Below are 24,523 nucleotides of genomic sequence, written 5' to 3' on the forward strand. Positions count from 1 at the left end.
TATTCTACTTGTCAGGAAAGGCATAAGCAAAGTCTCAGAGAGAAGAAAATAATGACAAATTAAGGGGACAAAAAATGTAACCGATTTTGGTGGAAGCAAGGAATAATGGGAATCATATGTAATAAATCATAGTGGTAAGCTAAGGCCTTATATGAAGTATCATAACCTTGGGAGTTGTAAGCATTGAATTATACTGAGTGGTAATCCTGATGAAAAAATTATTCATGTGAATAGTGGTGGGGACAGTAAACAGGTTGAGAACATCTGCTATAGTCAATGGAAAATAGTTGCTTTCATCACCAGAAAAGTTGATTATTTCTAAACAGAGGATTGACATGACCAGGAAGTTAGAAGACTAGCCAAGAGCAAATGATGGCCAATACCTATGTAAACATGCAAGTCAAATATAAGAATTGAACTTCTGCCCCTCTCTCAATCCATGCTAAATTGACAGTATGAGGATTTTAGTTTTTAAGCCTGAAATGCCTAAAGGAATGGAGAGGAGCCAATAGCAAAAATTTGGAAGTTGGCGGAGTTGATGGATAAAACTTAATTAGCAGACCTGAGAAATATGAAGAGCTGAAAAGTAACCCAAGTTACAGTGCAGAATTCTCAGTGGCTAAGGGGTTGGCAGCACCAGTTGCTTCTGGGACTGTGGGTAAATTTGGGGCTATAAACCAAAATAATTAATTGAAAGTTTATTTAAATAGAAGATGATCCTACAGGGGAAGCAAATTTTACTTCTATCCATCTTAGGTTTTCAGCTGAGACTCTAACAAAAAGATTAACAAGAGCAAACAACAATTTATTAATATGAGTTGTACATACCACGTGGGAGAAACCTAAATCAAAATCAATTCAAAACGTGGCTTAGAATTCAAGCCAACGTAGCATCTTCAACAAAGAATAATACGTTTGTAAAGAAATGACATAAAGAAAGGCAATTTTAGACTTCCAAGGGCAGCATACTGGGAAGGTAAATACATGGGAGGAAACTAATGGAGTCAGGTTTGTTTGTAGATTCCTTTAGTGCCATTTCTGGGCTGATAAGAGTCTGACTGGTAAAAGGAGAATTTATATCCTACCTTCAGGTAGAAAGTGGGGAGCTGTCCTTGCGTTTTCTGCTAATTGCCTTCAGCTCAAAATAATTTTTATGTCAAAGGAGCATATTTTGGAGTGACATATTCTGATTTCCTTCATCCCCTCTGCTCTTTCTTCCATTGCATAAAGCTAAGACGATCCCCTTGTTTAACCAGGCAGGAGTCTAGAGATTTATTCTCTGGGGATTATAAAATAGGTCTTAAGAGTGGGGAATACCAAATAGAGTTTAGGGCAAGATTATTATATGAAAACAAGGGCATTAAATGAAAATTTACTCTGAATCTGAGACTCTCAGCCCACTTTTTCCTCTTGTGTATTGTAATGCTGGTAGCTAGGCTTAGGCCATTCAAGCAGAAATTGGAAGTTTTCCCTATAGAATCTGATCAGAAAGAGGAAAACTTTTATAGAAATTGATATCAGATGTTTCTCCCCAAATCTAATCTGACTGTTTGAGATTGTCCTTTAGTCAAGCTCCTCATTGACAGCTCCACATATTCATTTTTTTCAAGGCTTCCAAACAGCCCGTTAGTGGGCCATTCCAAAATGTAACCTATGATATGGAAGATAGAGACTAAAACAAAAACTTAGAGAATCAGACTATACAGGGAAAAGAAAAGGAATATTATTCAATTATATATATTATGTAGAATTCAATTAAATAGATAATATTTCGATTACTTATGTATCTTATATATAGTATATATAATGTAGATTCTATATACTAAATATATAATGTTTATATATATGTGTGTGTATACATAGAAAACAGTATCTTCTAGCCTCCAGTGTGGCTATTATCTGTGACATTTTTGATCCTTTGTATGAATCTCCTTTTCTTCCTCCTACTATTTATTTTTCTATCCTTCCGGAAACTTGTTGAATCTTTCCTTTGTCTCCAGTGTCCTGAAACTTCACAATGATGCGCTTTGATGGGGGTGTATTTTCATTTATTTTGCTGAGCACTCAAATCAAAGAGCCCTTTCCATGTAGAAACTTGATGTCCTTTAATAGTGAAATTTATACATATATTATGTGAGATTTATACATACACTATTCATACATACATAACACATGTATAAATCTCACTATTAAGGGACAGAAATTTTCTAATCTAGAATTCTATACCCATACATACTCTCAGTCAAATGTGAGGGGAGAATTTTACAAGTCTTAAAAAAATGTACCTTCTATGCACCATTTCTCAGGGCACTACATCAGCAAGATGAGAAGTTATAGCTAGAAAAAAAGACATGGGGTCCAGAAAACAGAGCTCCAACCCAAGAGTTGGAAGATGGGATTCATCAGGGTGATGGCAGAGGGTGGCTGGCCTGGGTTGGGACAGGGGTAGGGCACATCTGAAGTTCAGTGAGGGCTGTCACTACAATGATACCAGAAGCACACCTGAGCTCTCTGAGCATATTGAGAAGAATACTGACACCATAGAGGATATTCATTGTTGAATTCATGATTGAGAACTCAGCAAATGACACTCCAGAGTAAACAAACTGTTCATTAAGGAAGGGAAAGACACATTATGTTACAGGAGTCAATAAAAGTGTTTACTTGGTCATAACAAACACCGATCGAACCAAATTACAAAGATTGCAGTGGGAGTGGGAGCTGAGGAGGAAAAGAGCAAAATCTTCATCTTCCGTTGAGAGAAATCAATGGCCAATGCCTAACATTAAAAACTCAAACAGTAACAGTATACACATGTTGCTTAGAAGTCAGGATGTGGGGCAGCCCGGGTGGCTCAGCGGTTTATCACTGCCTTCAGCCCAGGGCCTGATTCTGGGGACCCAGGATTGAGTCCCACGTCGGGCTTCCTGCATGGAGCCTTCTTCTCCCTCTGCCTGTGTCTCTACCTCTCTCTCTCTGTCTCTCTGTCTCTCATGAATAAATAAAAATAAAATCTTAAAAAAAAAAGAAGTCAGGATGTGCATATCTGAAAGAATCATCTAAAAGAGCAGGGAAAGGAAGTGGGAGTCTAAAATTAGATGAGAATGTGAGTGGGGGGCAGGAGCAGTGAAGAAAGGAGGGTTAGGATTAGGTGAGAGAGATGGATGAAATTAAATCTATGGGTCTGGGCAACTAGCTCGATAAAAGAGGTCTGGAAAAAGATGACTGGGGGTTCAGGCAGGGTAACCGAGAGTACAGTGAAGTTGCTAACAGAATTCGGAGAAGAGAATTCCAGAGAAGGCATGTGTTATAGTAGAGGCAGATAAAGGGAGACAGTGGAATAGAGTAGAATTACAATGGCCCGGAGTTTGAAGATCCTAATTCTGCCACTTTGTCTATGTGGTCTTGGATAGGCCACAAAAACTCTGAGTTGCAGTGTCCTTACTATCAAGTCGGAGAGGTGGTAGGGTATGGTGGTGAAGAACCCAGTCTCTGGAATTGGATTGCCCACATTCAAATACCAGCAAACCTCACGCTCCCACCCAGTTACTAGTCATGTGGTTTGGCCCATTTACCTAACTTCTGTGCGCCTCAGTTTCCTCATCTGTAAATGGAGATAATAATATCCGCATAATATATGTTTGGAGAACTAAATACATTAATACATGAAGCACTCAGGACAAAATTCTATATACAAACTTGCTGTTTTTATTTTAGGTAAACTCTAATGTCTATTCCACTTCTAAGCTTTTATGAATACATATTAGGACATGTTGTATTTGAGATTCTGATGGAATATTTGGGGGAAAGAATAAGACAAACAGTTAGAAATACACTTCTGGAACCTGTGGGGGGAATGAGGATGGTAAAGGTAGGCAAGTTCTTTGACTGAGGGGATTGGTGAAACTGGGAGAGTGAATGAGATTGTTTAAGGATAGGAGAGAAAAAAACTTCATAATATAAAACAAAATACCTCATTATATTATAAATGGACTAAATTTTAAAAATAGGAAAAGGCTGTGCAGAAGCATCCTTAGACTTTCTCCAAATGGACACCAGGTATCATAAACAGGTTTGGGCAACTTGAGCCTTGGATCTGAACAGACCAGAGTTTAAGTCTTGATTCTCAAGCTATGTGGGTTGGTGACAGTTATTTTTCTTAAACCTACTCTACTGGATTTCAGTTGGGAAACTCATAGGAGTTTCGTATGAATTAATTTACATGTTATGAGCGATGTGCCCGATACAGTGCATGTCACAGGATAAGCATTCAAGTGCTCTACACACATAATGGAAGTTATTTAGGTGCAGATACCTGGGATACCTCTGCATGCACGCCATCTGGAAGTGGAGCTGTTTCATTCCTTCTGCCAATCTCTTTTCTAGGTTACCTCTCCCATCAATCAGGTCTTCATCTCTCTTAAAGTCTTGTGCATCTACAACTATCTAATAAACGTCTTTAATCTAGTGTCTGCTCTGTCAATAAGGTGAACTGACTTAGTTCATAGAGCCATGACCATGTGCAACACAACATCTATAAAGTAGGCATTGGATTTTGTGTCTTCCTACAGAGTTAATGCCGATGCTGTCATTGCACTCAAGATCATGGTTAGATTTGAGAGTCCACTGGTTTGATGTAATGAAGGAAACTAAAATCCTGGAAAGTGATATGTTGACCTGAGAGTTATATCCAGTAACTAACAGTGAAGAAAACAATCAGATTTGATGGGCAAGATATGAATACACCAGAGGTTGGTTGCGAAAGTAAAAGAGTAAAAGTAGGAGTTCAATACATGTTTGTTTTATTGAATGCTCAGTCTACGACCCGAAGCACTGGTCTATGTGCTTGAGGAAAGCAGGAAGAATTTTAAAATGACAACAAAATACAAATAGAACACAATCCTTCGGATAGATTGACACACAATAACTAACAGTAAGTTAGGATCTGATAGTATAAATTTATGCTAATTGTCATGGCATATTCAGAGTCTTATAACAACCAACATTTTAGCCTTTCCTTCCTATTTGGGCATCCTCATGCTTCTTCAAAAAGAGTTATGATATTTTGTCATTTAAAAAATATGTATGCAAGAAGTGGAGCACAACTCACAGAATATCTGTTACACCCTCCAAAGTGTGTGATTAGAACCTTGGGCTTTGAAATTGTGTCTTGCAGAAGTAGAAAGAAGAAAATCAGAAAATCCTTCATATCCTATAGGATATATTCTGTTAAATAGGTCCATCTGAGAACAGAAGAACCAGAAAAGGTAGAGGCTTCTGGTTGCCCACTCAGAGTGCTACACGTCTTTGTTTTCCAGTGAACCCCAGTATGATTCCAACATGTGGGTTTATGCTCTGTATTATGCTCTAGGCTTAATGCTCTTGGAAAGGAATCAGCTGGTTCTAGGTAAACTGCTCAGGGTTTAACCATTACTCAGCATTAGTTAATGATCCTTAAAGTTTCACCTGGCCTAGCCCAAGCCAGTCAATAGGATCAGAGTGGCCTCTAGTAATAGGCAATATTGTGGTTATTATGAAGAGTTTCCCTCAGCAAGTAAGGGACTGCTTAGGTCCAGCAGGATACATGCAGTGTGGGGAGGCAGCACTGGCTTTGAAGCTTGAGAATTTGTGTGGTGTGTGTCTTTGGCTAATATTAAAGCATCAGTTCCCTCATCTGTAAAATGAGGATAATAATACTTTGCAGGGTTATTGTGGACACTGAATGATTAAACATAAAACAAGTCCCCAACTGAGGGTCTGGTATTTAGAACTCAATAAATTAAAAAAAATAACTCAATAAATTTTAGCTGTTTGTATATTTCTCTGATTGGGAAAAGAAAATGCTCCTAGATAAATGACTACAAAACCTATTTTTTGTGTAGCTGAAGGCAGAGAGGAGTGTACCTTCGTAGTCATGTCAGCGCCCCTCCATTTCATTATGGCCAGAGAGGTGAGCATCTGTTGGCCCTGGCAGCTTAAAACTCCACAATCATTTTTACTGGGAGAAAGCTGGGAAAGGCAGGCTTGGTAAAATGCCAGCCACTCTTGCTTGCTCAATTGATATTAATTAATCCTCCCTGGCAGCATTTTGACAACAGACCTTGACTTGTGTGACCTTTCATGCTGGATCGAATTATTCTCTGGTTTTCCCTTTCCTCAGCCAAGCCCTTCAGAACCTTCTTGGGCTTTTGGCAGAGTTCCATCAGCACTACCGTTTCCTGAGAAGTCTGAAGCTGGCACCTTAAATGTGTTATTGCTAAATAAGTAGAATGTGAGACATTACATATCCAATTTTGGTGATGGAAGATACCCAAATGATCATTGTAAATATACAAAAATTCCCCCTCTGAGCTCTGTGGAGACTCGGGAGGATGGATTCAGGAAATAGTCTCCTGCCTCCCACCTCCAATCATTCACAAGGCCTGTTATTATTCAGCCATCCACCTGCCATGACAAGGAGGGTATTGCTGGCAAAACAACTGCATCTCTCAGAGGATCAACACCACCAGTTTAGTGCCTTGAGTTGCATGGACTTTACCTTGGTTTTGAGTCTCCTCTCATTTCTTCTCCTGCTGCTTATGAAGTTTCTTATTACATGATTTTATTTTGTATTTGAAAGGAAGGCAGCAGGAGTCACAAAGCTGACACTGCTAGTCCTACATGGACTTCTTTCCTCCCTGCCAATGATCATGCCCAGGCCGCAATGGTGGCAGAGGAGGAGCATGTAGAGTTCTAATTATCTTTTGCATCCCCACGACTGCATTTTCTTGTATAATGTATTTAATGCAACTTAAAAAAAATCTACTGTCGGGGCACCCGGGTGGCTCAGTGACCGAGCATCTGCCTTTGGCTCAAGGTGCGATCCTGGGGTCCTGGGATCGAGTGCCACATTGGGTTCCCCGCAGGGAGCCTGCTTCTCCCTTTCCCTATGTCTCTGCCTCTCTCTGTATCTCTCATGAATAAATAAATAAAATCTTAAAAAATATATATACTGTGAAGATAACTCTTTTTTTGTATATTTTTTATTGGAGTTTGATTTCCCAACATACAGTATAACACCCAGTGCTCATCCTGTCAAGTGCCCCCCTCAGTGCCCGTCACCCAGTCACCCCAACTCCCTCCACCTCCCCTTCCACTACCCCTTGTTCGTTTCCCAGAGTTAGGAGTCTCTCATGTGCTGTCACCCTCTCTAATTTTTCCCACCTGTTTTCTCTCCTTTCCCCTTTATTCCCTTTCATTATTTTTTATATTCTCCCGAATGAATGAAACTGTTTAATGTTTGTCCTCCGATTGACTTACTTCACTCAGCATAATACCCTCCAGTTCCAACCACGTCGAAGCACATGGTGGGTATTTGTCATTTCTAATGGCTAATATCCCATTGTATACATAAACCACATCTTCTTTATCCATTCATCTTTTGATGGACACTGAGGCTCCTTCCACAGTTTGGCTATTGTAGACATTGCTGCTATAAACATCGGGGTGCAGGTGTCTCGGTCTTTCACTGCATCTGTATCTTTGGGGTTAATCCCCAACAGTGCAAGTGCTGGGTCGTAGGGCAGGTCTATTTTTAACCCTTTGAGGAACCTCCACACAGTTTTCCAGAGTGGCTGCACCAGTTCACATTCCCACCAACAGTGCAAGAGGGTTCCCTTTTCTCCACATCCTCTCCAACATTTGTTGTTTCCTGTCTTGTTAATTTTCACCATTTTCCCCATCTCATTGTGGTTTTGATTTGTATTTCCCTGATGGCCAGTGATGCGGAGCATTTTCTCATGTGCTTGTTGGCCATGTCTATGTCTTTGTGAGATTTCTGTTCATGTCTTTTGCCCATTTCATGATTGGATTGTTTCTTTCTTTGCTGTTGAGTTTAATAAGTTCTTTATAGATCTTGGATACTAGCCCTTCATCTGATACGTCATTTGCAAATATCTTCTCCCATTCTGTAGGTTGTCTTTGAGTTTTGTTGACTGTTTCTTTTGCTGTGCAGAAGGTTTTTTATCTTGATTAAGTCCCAATGGTTCATTTTTGCTTTGTTTCCCTTGCCTTCATGGATGTATCTTGCAAGAAGTTGCTGTGGCCAAGATCAAAAAGGGTGTTGCCTGTGTGAAGATAACTCTCAAGAACTTGGTGATAATAGTTATTATTTTGTAGTTCCAGATACTGTTACTATTATCGATGTTAATTCTCTCCTGAAACCACACAGCCCTTGTCTGGTGTGTTGAAATTGTCAGTTTATGTTTCTCTCTCCTCTAACTTCATTTAGGTTTTTTCCCATTGCATCCCAAGCCTCTGGACCTATGGCAAGTACAAAGTAAACTACTCAATAAATATATGCCGAATGAGTGAATGATGTGGTCCTAATGTGAGCCGTGAGACACCAATGATAGAAATGTAGCCAAAAATTTAGACTTCATCTGCTGAAAATTAGTATTTTTTTGTAAATGGTTTCACTACCTAAAACCTGATCTTGGTTAGCTCCAACTTACCCTTTAGAGAAACTGAGTTTCTCAGGGAAGACTTCTTTCAGGCTCCTTATCTTTTAAGCTTTGCAAGGGCAGAGACATTGTTGTTTTGTTGTTCTTGTCCAATGTTCTATTCATAGCACTGAGTGGAGAGCCTGACATTTATAAGACAGCAAATATTCAGTGAAAAACTACTCTGTGCTCTGACTGCTCCTTTTTTCTCTTCATATAATCTGGTTGTCTCGGCACTTATCATGATTCATTTAGACCACATTGGTGATCTTCCCACTGGGCTTCCCATATCTCCCCCCTCTTCACTAGTTTTGGCATTGGGCATAGCTGCCAAAATAATTTTCACCAAGAAATGCTCAGGTTATAAACTTTCTGTCCTTAATTGCTTTCAAACTACTTCTATTTATTAACTTGTAAATAGAGACTTTTGAGTTTCTTTTGAGTGTGATGGAGTTGCTCTCCATCATCTTTTGAAAGCTCATTTCTCCACACAAGTATTTGTACTACTGAGCCATTTTCTGCATTGGCTTTATTTTTATTTATTTTTAGAAAGATTTCATTTATTTATGTGAGATAGAGAGAACACACAGGTGCAGGGGGAGGGGAGAGGCAGAGGGAGAGGGACAAGCAGGCTCCCTGTTCAGCGAGGGAGCCTGAGGTGAGGCTTGATCCCAGGACTCCTGAGATCATGACCTGAGTTGAAGGCAGATGCTTAACCAACTGAGTCACCCAGGTGCCCAGGTTGTCTTTAAATTTATATATACTTCTGTCCAGGTATGCCCAGGTTCTTGTCTTTCCTTCAGTCATGAAGGTCCAAGTCTTCAAAGTCATTTTTATATTGCATATCCCACATGCTTTACATGTATGTAAATGACCCAGAAAATGTTTCGGTTCCATAGAAAATGGGCTCAGGATAAAAACAAGTAACATGAGGAAATGAACTACGGGCAGAGACTTGAAATTATTGAATCATCTGAAAGAAATGATAAACTAAGCATATTTAAGCTGATCGTAGAAATAAGTCTTTCCCTGTGAGCAGGGAAAGGGAGAGGAGGAGGAAGGGGAGTGGAAGTCCCCACTGTGTCACTGCTGCCTCACTGATTCACTGAGCTGGAGTGGGATGGGGTGGAGGTATGAGTCTTGGAAGTGAGTAGATGCATCTGGAGGTGGTGGTGGTAGCAGGTAGGAAATAGTGGATAAGGATAAACTCAATAATGTCAGCAGCAGCAGCAGCATTGATTGACGTTTGGAAGTGAGAGAGTCAGAGTCTGGGGAAAATATCCAACTCTATCGGAAAGAAATCAGAGGTCTATAGGCCATCTTATTAGAACTTGAATGCCACTCAAAATATGTGCTGATATCTATGGTCTCTCTATAATATTTTTTTGCCTTTTTTGAGGCAAATTATAGTTTGTCCCCAAAACAACAACTATTTCTTGAGAATATAAATTGAGGGATTGGGGGGTGACGGAGGTGCCTGAGTGGCTCAGTCAGTCAAGCAAACAACTCTTGATCTCCGCTCAGATCTCAATATCATGGTTGTGAGTTCCAGCCCCATGTTGGCCTCCACACCCAGTGTGGAGCCTATTTAAAAAAAAAAAAAAAGATGGGGGAAGTATACCTTGCATTCACTTGGGACTATCAGTGTACTGTTGGCCTATAAATTCAACTACCTATGTTTTTTTTCTTCTCAAAGGAAATTATAAATATTAATTGAATTTATTCATTTTATAATGAATGTAAAATATGGTACAATATTGAATCATGAATAGTTGTGAAAGATTTCCATTAAGTAAGATTTGGAACTTATATAGAAAGCCTTTCAGTTGGTTAAAAATTAATATGAATTTCTGCAAAGACAACAGATTATTGTGGGGAATTTGATAATGCAGTTGCCATGATGAATGTAGAAGTGCTTACACGGATTCTTCCTGCATTTTTGAAGTTTCAGGGAAAATGAAGCCAAATTTCAGTAGATTCATAATACTATCAGAATATGATCAAAGAGGAAGCAGATAAGCAAAAAAAGTCAATTTAATACTGCTTACCTGAAACTTTTAATACAATATACTTTCATTTTTAAAACTATAATGTGTACTAAAAAAAACTATAACGTGTACTAGTTTTTCCCAAATAAATAATGAATTTATGTGTTCCTCACCAATTTATCATTTAGTAAGTGGCAATTACCTAAGAAATAAAGGCTTTTCTCCATTTCTAGTATGTTTCTTATCAAATTAAATTACCTATTCCATTTTCTTTTTTAATTTTTTATTTATTTATGATAGTCACACAGAGAGAGAGAGGCAGAGACATAGGCAGAGGGAGAAGCAGGCTCCATGCACCGGGAGCCCAACGTGGGATTCAATCCCAGGTCTCCAGGATCGCGCCCTGGGCCAAAGGCAGGCACTAAACCGCTGAGCCACCCAGGGTTCCCATTTTTCAAACAACTTTTATTCTAAAAGGTTATAGCTATACATTCCAAAGTATAAACAGAATTGATCTTATTTTTCTCTTTAAATTTATTATGACTGAAAATACTAATTATTTTTATCCATGATTTCTTTATATTTATTTACCTTTTTATTTTAAAAATTTTAATTCCAGTGCAGTTAACATACAGTGTTATATTAGTTTCAGGGATACAATGTAATGATTCAATAATTTTATACATTACTCAGTGCTCATCTACCATAAATGTACTCTTAATCCCCATGGTCTATTTCACTAACCACCCCCACCATCTCTCCTCTGGTAACCAATCAACCAGTTAGATTTCTATATAGTTAAGGGTCTGTTTTTTGGTTTCTCCCTTTTTCTCCTGTTGGTGTGTTTTGTTTCTCAAATTCTACGAATGAGTGAAATTATACGGTATTTGTCCTTCTCTGACTGACCTATTTCACTTAGCATTATACTCTCTAGCTCTATCCATGTCATTGCAAATGGCAAGATTTCATTCATTTTTTTTCTTTTTTTTGGAGACAGAGAGAGAAAGAGAGAGAGAGATGGGATGGGAGGGGTGGAAAGGGAGAGGAAGAGAGAATCTTTTTTAAATATTTATTTATTTATTCATGAGAGACACATACACAGAGACACACACAGAGAGAGAGAGAGAGAGAGAGAGAGCGAGAGAGAGAGAGAGCAGCAGAGACACAGGCAGAGGGAGAAACAGGCTCCATACAGGGAGTTAAAAAATATATTGTATTTTTAATTTTTTTTTATTTTTTTATTTTTTTTATTTTTATTTTTTTATTTTATTTATTATTTTATTTTATTTTATTTTATTTATTTTATTTTATTTTATTTTTTTTTAATTTTTGAAGAACCTTCATATTAACTTCCACAGTGGCCATTCCAGTTTGCATTTCCACCAATAAGGCACAAAGGCTCCTTTCTTTCCATATCCTTGCCAACACTTGTTTCTTGTGTTTTTGATTTTATCCATTTTGAAAAGTGTGAGGTGCTATTTCATTGTGGTTGTGACTTGCGTTTCCCTGATGATGAGTGATGTTGAGTATCTTTTCATGTGCCCGTTGGCCATCTGTATGTCTTCTTTAGGGAAATGTCTTTTCATGTCTTCTACCCATTTTTAATCAAATTATTTTTTTTTCTGGTATGTGTTGTGTTGTATAAGTTCTTTATATATTTGGGATACTAACCATTTATTGGATATGTCATTTGCAAATATCTTCTTCTATTCAGTAGGTTGTCTTTTAGTTCTGTTTTCTTTGCTGTGCAGAAGCTTTTTATTTTGATGTAGTCCCAATAGTTTATTTTTGCTTTTGTTTCCTTTGTCTCAGGAGGCATATCTAAAAAAAAAAAAAAAATGTTGCTATGGTTGGTGTCAGAGAAATGATTTCTTGTGCTTTCTACTATGATTTTTATGGTTTCAGGTCTCACATTTAGGTTTTTAATCTAATTTGAGCCTATATTTGTGTATGGTGTAAGAAAGTGGCCTAGTTTTATTCTTTTCTATGTAGCTGTCCAGTTTTCCCAATACCATTTGTTGAAGAGACTTTTTCCCATTGCACGTTTCTTGCTTCTTTTGTTGAAGATTAATTGACCATGTAATTATGGATTTATCTTTGGGTTCTCAATTCTGTTCTATTGATCTGTGCCAGTACCATACTGTTTTGATTACTACAGCTTTGTAGTATATCTTGAAATCTGGGATTATGACACCTCCAGTTTTGTTCTTTTTTCAAGATTTTTTGGCTATTCAGGGTCTTTTGTGGTTCCATATAAATTTTAGAATTATTTGTTCTAGTTCTGTGAAAAGCACTGTTGGTATTTTGATAGGGATTGCATTAAATCTGTGGATTGCTTTGGGCACTATGAATATTTTAACAATATTTGTTCTTCTAATCCATTAGCAAGGAATATCTTTCCATTTTTTGTGTCATTTTCAATTTCTTTCATCAATATTTTAAAGTTTTCAGAGTATAGGTCTTTCACCTCTTTGGTTACATTTATTTTATTATTGTTGGTGCAATTGTAAATGGGATTGTTTTCTTAAATTCTCTTTCTGCTACTTCATTCTAGTTTATAGTTAGCTGTAAGTTTTTCATAGGCGGCTAATATAATATAATATAATATAATATAATATAATTTTGTCGAGGATTTTTGCATCTGGTATTTTGTTTGTAGTGTCTTCATCAGAGATGCTGGCCTCATATAATCAATTAAATATTTGGAATAGTTTAAGAAGAATAGGTATTAACTCTTCTTTAAATGTTTGGCAGAATTCACCTGTGAAGCCATCTGTCTTGGACTTTTGTTTGTTGAGAATGTTTTAATAACTGATTCAATTTCATAGCTGGATATTGGTCTGTTCAAATTTTCTATCTCCTCCTGCTTCAGTTTTGGGAGGTTATATATTTCTAGGAATGTATCCATTTCTTCTAGGTTGTTCAGTTTTTTGGAATATAATTTTTCATAACAGCCTTTGCAGCCTTTGTATTTCTTTGTATTTCTGTGGTGTCAACTGTTATTTATCCTCTTTCATTTCTTATTTTGTTTCTTTGAGTCTTCTCTCTCTCTCTCTCTCTCTCTCTCTCTCTCTGTCTTTTTTTTTTTTTTTTGATGAGTCTGGCTAATGGTTTATCAATATTGTTGATCTTTTCATAGAATCAGCTCTTAGTTTCATTGATATGTTCTATTGTTTTTTTTTCCAATTTCTATTTTTTGTTTATTTCTGTTCTAATCTTTATCATTTCTTTCTTTCTACCGTTTTGAGTTTTGTTTGTTCTTTTTCTAGCTCCTTTAGTTGCAAGGTTAGATTATTTGAGATTTTTCTTGCTTCTTGAGGTAGGCCTAGATTGCAATAAATTTCCCTCTTAGAGCAGCTTTTGCTACATTCCAAAGATTTTGGACTGTTGTGTTTTCATTTTGATGTCTCCATGTGTTTTTTAATTTCTTCTTTGACGTTTTGGTTGACCCATTCATTGTTTAGTATCATGTTATTTAACCTCCATGTATTTGTATTCATTTGTGGTTGATTTCTAGTTTCATAGCATTGTGGTAGGAAAAGATGCATGGTATGACTTTGATCTTTTTTGATTTGTTGAGATATATTTTGTGGACTATTGTGTGATCTATTCTAGAGAATGTTACATGTACACTGGAAAAGAATATGCATTCTTCTGTTTTAGGAAGGAATGTTCTGAATATATCTGTTAGGTCCATCTGGTTCAATATGTCATTCAAAGCCACCAACAATTTTCCTTATTGATTTTTTTAAAAGTTTTTATTCAAATTCCAATTAGTTAACATACATTGTAATATTAGTTTTAGATGTACAATATAGTGATTCATCATTTTCATACAATACCCAGTGCTCATCACAGTTCTCTCCTTAATCCCCATCACCTATTTCACACGTTTTCTCATTCATCTCCACCCTGGTACCATCAGTTTGCTCTATATAGTTAAGAATCTGTTTCTTGGTTTGCCTCTCCCATAGTTTTCTCCTTTGCTCATTCGTTTTGTTTCTTAAATTCCACATACAAGTGAAACAATATAGTATTTGTCCTTTTCTGACTGACTTATTTTGCTTAGCACAGTACTCTCTATCTCCATCCATGTTGCAAATAGCAAGATTTCATTTTTTATTGCTAATAGCCCTTTGTATATACATACCACATCTTCCTTATCCATTCATCAGTTGATTGACACATGGGATGTTTTCATAATTTGGCTATTGTAGATAATGCTATTATAAAAATGGGGGTGCATATATTCCTTTGAATTAGTATTTTGGTGATTTTCTGTTTGAACAATCTATTTATTGATGTAAGTGGCATGTTGAAGTTCCCTACTTTCATGTATTACTATTGATTACTTCCTTTCTGTTTGTTACTAGCTCCTAAATGTAGTTGGGTACTCCCATATTGGGTACATAAATATTTACAATTGTTGTATCTTCTTGTTGGATTATTCCATTTATTATTATATGGTGTTTTTCTTTGTCTATTGTTGAAGTCCTTGTTTTAAAGTCTATTTTGTCTGATATGAGTATTGCTACCCTGGCTTTCTTTTCACTTCCATTTGCATGAAAAATGCTTTTCCATCCCTTCACTATCAGTCTTCATGTGTCTTTGGGTTTGAAACGAATCTTTTGTAGACCGCATACAGATGTGTCTTGCTTTTTTATCCATTCCATCACCCTCTGTTTTTTGATTGGAGTGTTTAGTGCATTGACATTCAAAGTAATTATTGATAGGTATGCACTTATTGCCATTTTGTTGGCTGTTTTGGTAGTTATTTTTTGTTCCTTTCTTTTCTTGCTCTTTCCTTTCGTGATTTGCTGGCTTTCTTTAGTGACATGCTTAGATTCCTTTCTCTTTATTTTTTGCATTTCTCTTATAGGTTTTTGATTTGTGCTTACTATTCAGGTTGTATATGACATCTTATGCATATAACAGTCTATATTAAATTGATAGTTGCTTACATTTGAACCCATTCTTTACTCTTCTTCCCTCTGTATTTCAGATATATATAGTCATATTTTATATCCTATTATTTTGTGAATCCCTTGACTGATTTTTATAGATAGACTTATTTTTACTGCTTTTGTGCTTCCTACTTTTCTTACTTATGGTCTTTTCTTTCCACTCAAAGAGTCCTCATTAACATGTCTTGTAGGACTGGGTTAGTGGTGATGAATTTCTTTAACTTCTGTTTGGCTAGAAAACTCTTTATCTCTCCTTCTATTGTGAACAATAGCCTTACTGGACAGAATATTGTTGGTTGGCAGTTTTTTCTTTTCAAGCATTTTGAATATATCATGCCACTTTCTTCTGGCCTGCAAAATTCCTGCTGAAAAATCAGCTGATAGCCTTGTGGGATTTCCCATGCATATAACTGTTTTCTTTTCTCTTGCTGCTTTTAAAATTCTCAATTTATCACTACTTTTTGTCATTTTACTTACTGTAGTGTCTTGGTGTGGACCTCTTTGAGTTGATCTTGGTGAAGGCTCTCTGTGCCTTCTGGATCTGGATCTATTTCCTTCTGCAGATTTGGGAAGTTTTTAGTTATTATTTCTTCAAGTAAGTATTCTGTCCCCTTTTCTCTCTCTTCTCCTTTTGGGATCCATATATGTTAATGTTATTATGCTTGATGATATCACTGAGTTCCTTATGTCTATTTTCATTTTTTACTATTATTTTTCTCTCTTCTTTTCAGCTTGATTGCTTTCATTACTCTGTCCTCCACGTCACTGATCAGTTATTCTGCTTCCTCTAGTCTACCATTTACTTCCTCTAGTGTATTTTTAAATTCAGTTATTGAGCTCTCATCTCTGATTGGTTCTTTTTTTACATTTTTTTTCTTTCTGTAGAGGATCTCACTGAAATCCTCCATTCTTTTCTCAAGTTCAATGAGTATGTTTATGAGCATACTTTAGATTCTCTAACAGGAATATTACTTGTCTCTATTTCACTTAGGTCTCTTATTGCGATTTTATTTAATTCTTTCATTTGAGACATATTCCTCTGTCTCCTCTTTGTTTCTAACTCTTTGTGTCTGTTTCTATGTGTTAGGAAAGTCAGCTATGTTTCTTGCTCTTGAGACTAGTGGCTTTATGAAGAAGAGGTCCCGTAGTGCTCTGAAGTGCTATATCCCTTGTTCACTATAACCTACCACTTTGGGGATATCTCCTGTGTGTTTTTGGTACCCTCAAATTGTACCTAAGCTGTGTTTACCTTTAGTCCAGTCATCTACAATGGCCCTCTTTGTCTGTTGTGGGCAGTGTTTGGTCCCTGTGTTGTTAGTGGGCCAGCATGGGGCTGCCTTGGTCTTAAGTTGAGTAAGAGTAGGCACTCATCTGAGATGCAATAGCACTGAACTGCAGTGTTCCTCCTCTGTGTTTCCCTGAGAAGCTTTTGTGGGGAGCGGAGCCTGTAGTCACACCAGATGTCTTCCCCTAGCCCACTGCTGCAGCTGAAGTCAGACTGGTGTATATGGTTATCTTTCCTTCTCCCTGGGGGCAGGAATCACTTTTGATGGTGCTGGACCCTGTTAGGGCTGCTTGCACCAAAAGTGGCTCCTACCTTATGGCAATACTTTTGATGGGTTCTGGCCAGGGTTATGTCTGAAGGAGAAGGTGGGGGTGAGGAGCTTGGTGCCCACAAGGTCCATGATGGTCTGCTGCAAGAGGGGACCTGCAGCTGCAAAACATTGAGGCTGGCATTGTTCTACGGGTGGATCTGCAGAAGTACTTTGGGGCAAGGATCATGGTATAAGCAAGGTTTGCATGGGTCCACTCTGGGAGAATAGCTGGAGTTCAGGCTTGACTGAAGGGTGCATATCTTCATGAGAATATGGGAATTGGATGCACTATTAGCAAGTTAGGTAGTGAGTGTTGGCACCTACTGGTTCTTACAGGTGTAAGTGACTAGCCTTTGGGATAGGGAAAGGAATGGTGCCTTCCAGCTCCTTTGTTTTTGGAGAAGTCTCCCTGAGAAACACTGAAATCTCAACTGCATTAAACATAGGCCACCACTGAGTCCCAGGTTTAGTTAACCAATGAAACTGTTAGAGCACATTCTGTCTGTACAAGTTAATTAAACCAAATATCTCTAGTAAGGGCACCAATATAAAAGAATTCAGCCTGATAATGTATTATAATTTATCCTTGGTATACAACCTTAAAATCTATTCATATACATATTTGTCAGGATTCTTCAAAATACATTAGCAAAATATTACAATTCTTTGGTGTGTAATACTTCTTCTTTGGTCATACTTGTATTTGACTCCCTGGAGCAAGTGCAGATTTGACCTTAGTTATGGCTCTAGTCACAAAGGGTGTTGGAGTACATTTTGAGCAGAATGGGCATCGCCTATTAAGGCATCTGTCTCAGGTGTGGTTATTATGGGGTTTACAAGCAAAAGAAGGGTATTCTTACAAGGAAGAGCAAGCTCATTCTCCTGGTAAGAAAGGTTGATGACTCAGGTTTAAAGATTCTCAGTGTTGTCTCAGATATTCCCATTCAATTTCAAGATCCTATTCCTTACCAAACAGTGGACTAAATTTTACATAAGAAACTTGACAAGGCTTCAGATTAAACTGTTTTTGTAATTTTGCAATCCACATTTAAAATTTTATATTTAATTTTAGTTAATTTTTAATATTAAAATTTTCCAGTTCAAATTACTGGTGTAATCTCTGTCTACTGACCAGATTCTTATTTATACAGAACATGAATTACAGAAATGTTTACTAAAACGTTGACTTCAAAATGTCAGCATCCAGTTAGAAGATTAAAATTATGGTAGCAATGACAAGAAATAGCACTGACTGTGATGTGAAATAGATTCTCTTAAGCCCATTTGAGTCCTTACATAAATAGAATGACAAGTTCAACTCATGTCACAGTCTGAGGGCCAGAGAGTTATATAGATTCCTAAAAAAATCTTTAGCTTCTCAAAATTATGGGGCAGAAATTTCTGGGGGAAAAAGTCTCTTTCTCCTGTATTCTCATCTTCTCCCTCTAACACTTGCTATTGGCAGAGCTGATATCAGGTCAGCTGGCAAAGAAGAAAAGTAGCTTGCAGAGTTCAGGTCCAGCATCATAAAGTAGGGAAAAGACAAGTAGGCTTGGCTCCAAGCGGCAATGAGTTATAGGCTTGAGGCAGACCTAAATGTGGCACAAATAAGCAGCTTGAAAATGAAATAAGTAGATCTATTTCTAACTAAAAAAAAGTATAAGTTGTTCTGTGATCTATAGGAAAAAAGAGATAGAAAAGAAATTCATGATTTAACCACTCATTTATAATCATTTTTCTTACATATAAGAATTGTGCCCTTAAAATAGTGATACATATAGATAGCCAGCTTATGGAAGTTAGGAGATGGAAAGAGGTTTTAGCTTTCTAGTCTATCTTCTTGTCTTTGGCATGCCTGTATTACAGAATATTAATATTAGCCCACTGTATTCAAGCCAGGTTTCTTTGTTCTAAAATAACATCCTCACACAAGAGTGGAAAAAGGACCTAATGAGAAGTTAATTCAGTCGTCATTTTTTGTTAATTTTTAGTCACCAGCTTGCTATTTTTTAATGGGAAAATATATTGACTCCTTTGGTTCTTGGTTTCTTTACCTGTGAAATAAAATCTTTGAGATCTGATATCTTTATGACTGCACATGTATGAGAGAATCTCACAGGATGCCCTCACATTCCACTGGGATTATGGAAGGTATCTGTTAGAACCACATTTCCAGTTACATGTTTTACCACTCAAATGGTATGGAGGTGGAAAAAATTAATTTTCAAATGACCCCTGTCACAAGATTTTACTTCTGAGAATATGCTGATACTTAGTATTTGTGAGTTTTATGGTAATAAGCCAAGTTATCATATGTTGGGATTTTTCAGCTGTCGTTTTTAAATGTATGAGAAATGTTACTATAAAGAACCAGAGAGTATTCAAGCTCATTAAAAGACAGAGGCAGCACAATACTAAGTTTCTTTTTTTAGGTTCAAGATTTAACTGTAGCACTTGTGAATTTCTAAGGTTTCAAACTTGACTATTTTCACATCCATATTCATGATGCTGTATCTTATCTGTAAGTGCTACCCACTAGGTTTATTTTAGATGATCTTGTTAACACCCTGACAAGCAGTGAACTTCTCATCCCATGTTTCTGTAGCAGACTCAGAAGTATAGCACAAAAGATTTGGTGTGGTGGGGGAGGGTGAGAAAAAGAAAGAATAAAAGGGGGAAAAGTTCTCCTATTAATACTCAAATACCAACATGAAAAAAATTTGATGTGGAAAGTGGTCAGAAATGAATGTGAAATATGGGGAGACAAAAATGTATAAAATATTCTAGTGATTGGGGCATAGAATATTCTTCACTATCTTAAATTATTTAGTTATTTCAGAGCAGAGGAATATTTTCAACTATATCAGAGATGTATTTTTCAAGGATTAAGTACCTTAAGAATGGTGCATTTGACTATTTTAAAAGAAAGAAATCTGAGGGGTGCCTGGGTGACTCAGTTGGTTAAGCTGCAACTCTTGATTTTGGCTCAGTTCATGATCTCAGGCTCTGTACTCAGCAGAGAGTCTGCTCTAGATTTTCTCTCTTCCTTTCCCTCTGCCCCTCTCCTGCTCCCTGTGCACGTGCTCTCTTTCTCTAAAAAAAGAAAGAAAGAAAGAAAGAAAGAAAGAAAGAAAGAAAGAGAGAGAAAGAAAGAGAGAGAGAAAGAAAGAAAGAAAGAAAGAAAGAAATAAAAAAACAAAGGAAGAAAGAAAGGTAGATCTGAGATCACTGAAGGATCATTAATCATAGCTTTAGACTCATACTTTAGTTTTGATTAAGTTATTTTCTACTATTTTTGTGAAAAGAGTAACATTTTAATATAATCATAAATATATAAAATATAAAAATTAGATTTCCATGACCTTTAGGGTAATCTTTTCAGCCACAATAACTCAACAAGAGGGTATGAGGCAAACCTGCTTCACTTATTAATTTAATTTTTATTTCTGATGCCTAGTCATCTTTCATTTTTTTCTTTCAAAATGTACAGTCTGGGGTAGATATATGTGTTGGTGTAAGAAAGAGGAAAAAGAAAATCCATTTTAAAAATTGATTATAATCTGTAAAATAATTAGTTTTTTTCGCAATTTAATAACTTCAGTAATGTACTTTTTAAGAAGTACATTCAAATGTATCCAATAAAAATGTCAGTTAGGGATTATATCATCAAATTACTCATTACATTGAGGAAATGAGGAGTTTGACTCAGTCTTCCACTTCATATTATGTTTGACAGAATGGATGACATGTGTAAATTGTCTTTCTATGCTCAGTGTGAAGAGTACTTAGGCCCTGTTTGGCTGGACAACCTGTAGAGGCATACCCCTGGGCACTTTTGGTTCCATTTTGAGACTTAAATTGTAGAGCTCTTGAAAAGATAAATGAAAACTTGGTGTAGAGACTTCTCTCATCCAAATACAAACCAGGTCCAACCCTGCTTAGCTTCCCAGATCAGACAAGGTTGGGTATGTTCAGGGTGGTATGGCTGTAGACTGCGGAGACTTCTGATTTTAATATTGGTCATTTAAAGCATCCCTTAGTCTTATCAATGTAAAATAAAAATGCCATAACCACATTACATTCTCCTATTTTCTCTAGGAAGTCAAAAGAATCCCACAGAAATGGAATTTTTATATGGTAGCCTCCAGAGTTCCTGAAGTGACAGTGATATCTGTATCTTAAATCAGAACATATCTGTCACTGGCAAAATGAATTAGCATGACTAAAACTCAAATGAATCTTATTTCTATTCCGTCACCACCTTCCGGGTACTTTATTTCCTTTTATTGTTATTGTTTGTTTCATTTTCTGCCTATGACAGTATAAGCTAAGTAAGGACAGAATTCATGTATTCTATGTTGTAAAACAATCTGTATTAGATCTAATTAGATTGTTTTACTCTGTTGTCACAGTACTTAGTGCAATGTCTGGCTTATGGTAAATTGTTTAGTAAGTATTTGTTGAATGTGTGTCTGAAGAATAAATGGATGAATAATGCTATGATCTCATTGCTAAAACAATTCACTACTAGAGAGAGAGCAAAAATTTTTATATAAGTGAACTAAAGCCCACAGTAGGAATAATAAAATGATTCATCCTTGACCAAGGGTCAAGGTCTGAGCCAATAATATTCAATGTACTGGGAAATTATAAAGTTTAGCCATTCATTAATCATCCTTTGAAAAGTACTTAGGAAACACGGTTATAAACTGGCTCCTGGAGAAAGCATTAGGGTGGCAGTTTCCATCAGGAGCAGTACCTGACTCCCATCTCCCTCCCTGGTGGTGTTTTGCAATTCACGGGATATATTTTGTTACCGCATTCATGATACTTAGCAGTCAGGAAACCAATAATTCTAGACCTCTTGGAATTTGTAGGACAGTCCTTCACAGAGAAGAATTGTTCCAGGTTCCACAGGATTCCAAAGTATTTTGTAAGACATTTTTTTTGTTTGTTTAAAAATTTTATTTATTCATGAGAGACACAAAGAGAGAGGCAGAGGCATAGGGAGACAGAGAAGCAGGCTCCCATGGGAAGCCTGATGCAGGACTCCATCCCGAGACCCTGGGACCATGCCCTTAGCCAAAGGCAGACACTCAACCACTGAGCCACCCAGGTGCCCTGCAAGACATTTGTGTATCATATTTCATTTGATATAGATACTATTAATTTGAAGATGTACCACTATTTTATGTAATTGAGAAGGAAGAAATGCTTCAGGTGAAACTATGGCACAGTGCCTTTACTACAGTTCTGCGTAACACTCACATCAGTCTCAACAGCTCTTGTTCCTTTGAAATTTCCTCTACCTACTCTGAGGGAGCTACAAATTCTCCTGCCATCTGTTGCATTGAATGACATGTGATAAGCAATCCTTGCACAGGTTTCATTAAGAAAAAAATATAAGCCACCAGGTATTCATGGTGCCTTCCTTTCTTAAAGAAGGATTATGCTCTTCCTTCTTAAAGAAGGAAGCAATTAGGTGTTCTTTTGGAAGACAAATATTGAATGGTGATCATTCTTCCAAAGATGAATATTTTAAAATTTCAAAATGATGCCCCACTGCTCTGTTTCCATGCTTGTGAATACCTATTTATTTCAATGCTGAATCACAGCATAATCCTTGAAAATGACATTTTCTATAGTCATTAAACTCAAAACAGATAACACAATTCAAGTGACACTAAACAACTGACATAGTTTGCTGATTTGACTGCCACCTAGTAAAAAGACTGTAAGAAGCCATCGACTATAAGATGAATTCCCTAATTTCAGAGGTTAAAGTGTGAAGAAACAGTGTACTTAGTGACAATAGGTGAAAGTTTTGTTTTTGTAATTATCTGAGTCCAGAGCCGAACTCTATTGCATTAATTTATTAATGCATGTGTGACCTTCCCAAGAAGGTAAATATTGTGTGAAGCACAAGATTGTACTTTGCTTCCTTTGTAATGCCAAGTTGTTCGTCATTTTGCAAATCTGAGTCACTGATGGAAAAGATATTTGTGGTATATGAGTCTCTTACATATTCCCCATAACTGTCTGCATCAGGAACTACTACAATGTAATGCTTCCCATAGTTGCAAATATCTGACTAATTAGAATTTTGTTCTGTTCAAGGATTTATGTATTGACATAGAGCCTCCTTAACTATAGATGATTTCCTTTTGTTATTCCCTTATACTATTGTTGAAGGCATTTTTAAAAAAGCTTTTAATTTATTTATTTGACAGAGAAAGAGACAGGACAAGAGTCGGGGGTAGGAGAGGTAAGTAGAAAGGGAGAAGCAGACTCTCCACTGAGCCGGGAGCCGTCTCTACTCAGGGCTCTGTCCCAGGGACCTCAAGATCATGACCTGAGCTGAAGGCAGCTGCTTACCTGACTGATTTCTTTTGAACATGGAATGCTGCTTTATTGTATTTAAAGTAATATATAAAAATATAATTTCAAATGATTGGAATGACATTGTGTATTGTGCTCAATAGCATTTATATATTGATATTGTGATAGAGTTTATACGATATTTGAAATTCACTGACCTTCATACAGATGTAGATTTGGGATGCATGCACATGTTTTTCTAAGGTCTGCAAACTTTTAATCTGCTCTTATTCATATTCTTAGAATTTTCACACATCCTTGATGAGTTAACAAAGCTCAAGGATGTTTCTTTTCTAAAAGAACTCACCATTTTTACTAAAACAATTATTCCCCAAAGAAGCTGTTCTTATTAGTACATAATAACTGATAGGATACTGATGGTTTTTACCTAGTTCTTCCCATTTAGAACAAAAACAAAAACTTCCACCAAGCATTCAGACTATCTCCTAAAGACTGGCTATATCCTTGAAACAGAATTCACTCAAAGACATTTCAGACAGTCATTTCCATTTTATTAGATGAAAATTGTAGCCTTCAATCTGAAAATCTTCAGCTTTGAAGTTACTAATTATCTCAACTTTTTGAAGATTCTGAGCTGGAGGAAAGGTCTAATTATCAATGGTCTGATGTGATTTAAATAATCACGAAGATCTCTCAAAATTTGTTCACAATCACATGGCTTCAGGTCTATGATGTGTGGGATGGTGTAGGCGATGCTGAGAGGCCCCTGCAGGACCCATGTCTCCAGTTCCCTTGTAAGTAAAGTTCACTGTAGAATGATAACTGAACAGCACCAGCACTGTCAAAGGGAGATTTTTATGGTTTTAAGCACATCCAACGACTCTTTTGTCATTGGTTTGGTTTTGATTGTGTCAATAACTGCTGGCAGTTGGTTACTTCCTTGGTTTGAATAATCTGAATTCATCACTTTGCATTCGGTCCCTGAGTCTCCACTGAAAAGCTGGTTCTCAGTCTTCTCCTGGTGAAAATCTTAGACTCTCCAGAAAGGTCTCTGGATCCACAGGCATCTGATCTTTACTTTCTTGTAAGACAATTCCTAAGTGTGTGTGCATGCCTTGATAAAGCACAGTAATATCCTCTCAGGATAGGGATATGGC

The sequence above is a fragment of the Canis aureus genome, chromosome 7 (assembly GCF_053574225.1).
Source record: "Canis aureus isolate CA01 chromosome 7, VMU_Caureus_v.1.0, whole genome shotgun sequence".
NCBI classification, from domain to species: domain Eukaryota; kingdom Metazoa; phylum Chordata; class Mammalia; order Carnivora; family Canidae; genus Canis; species Canis aureus.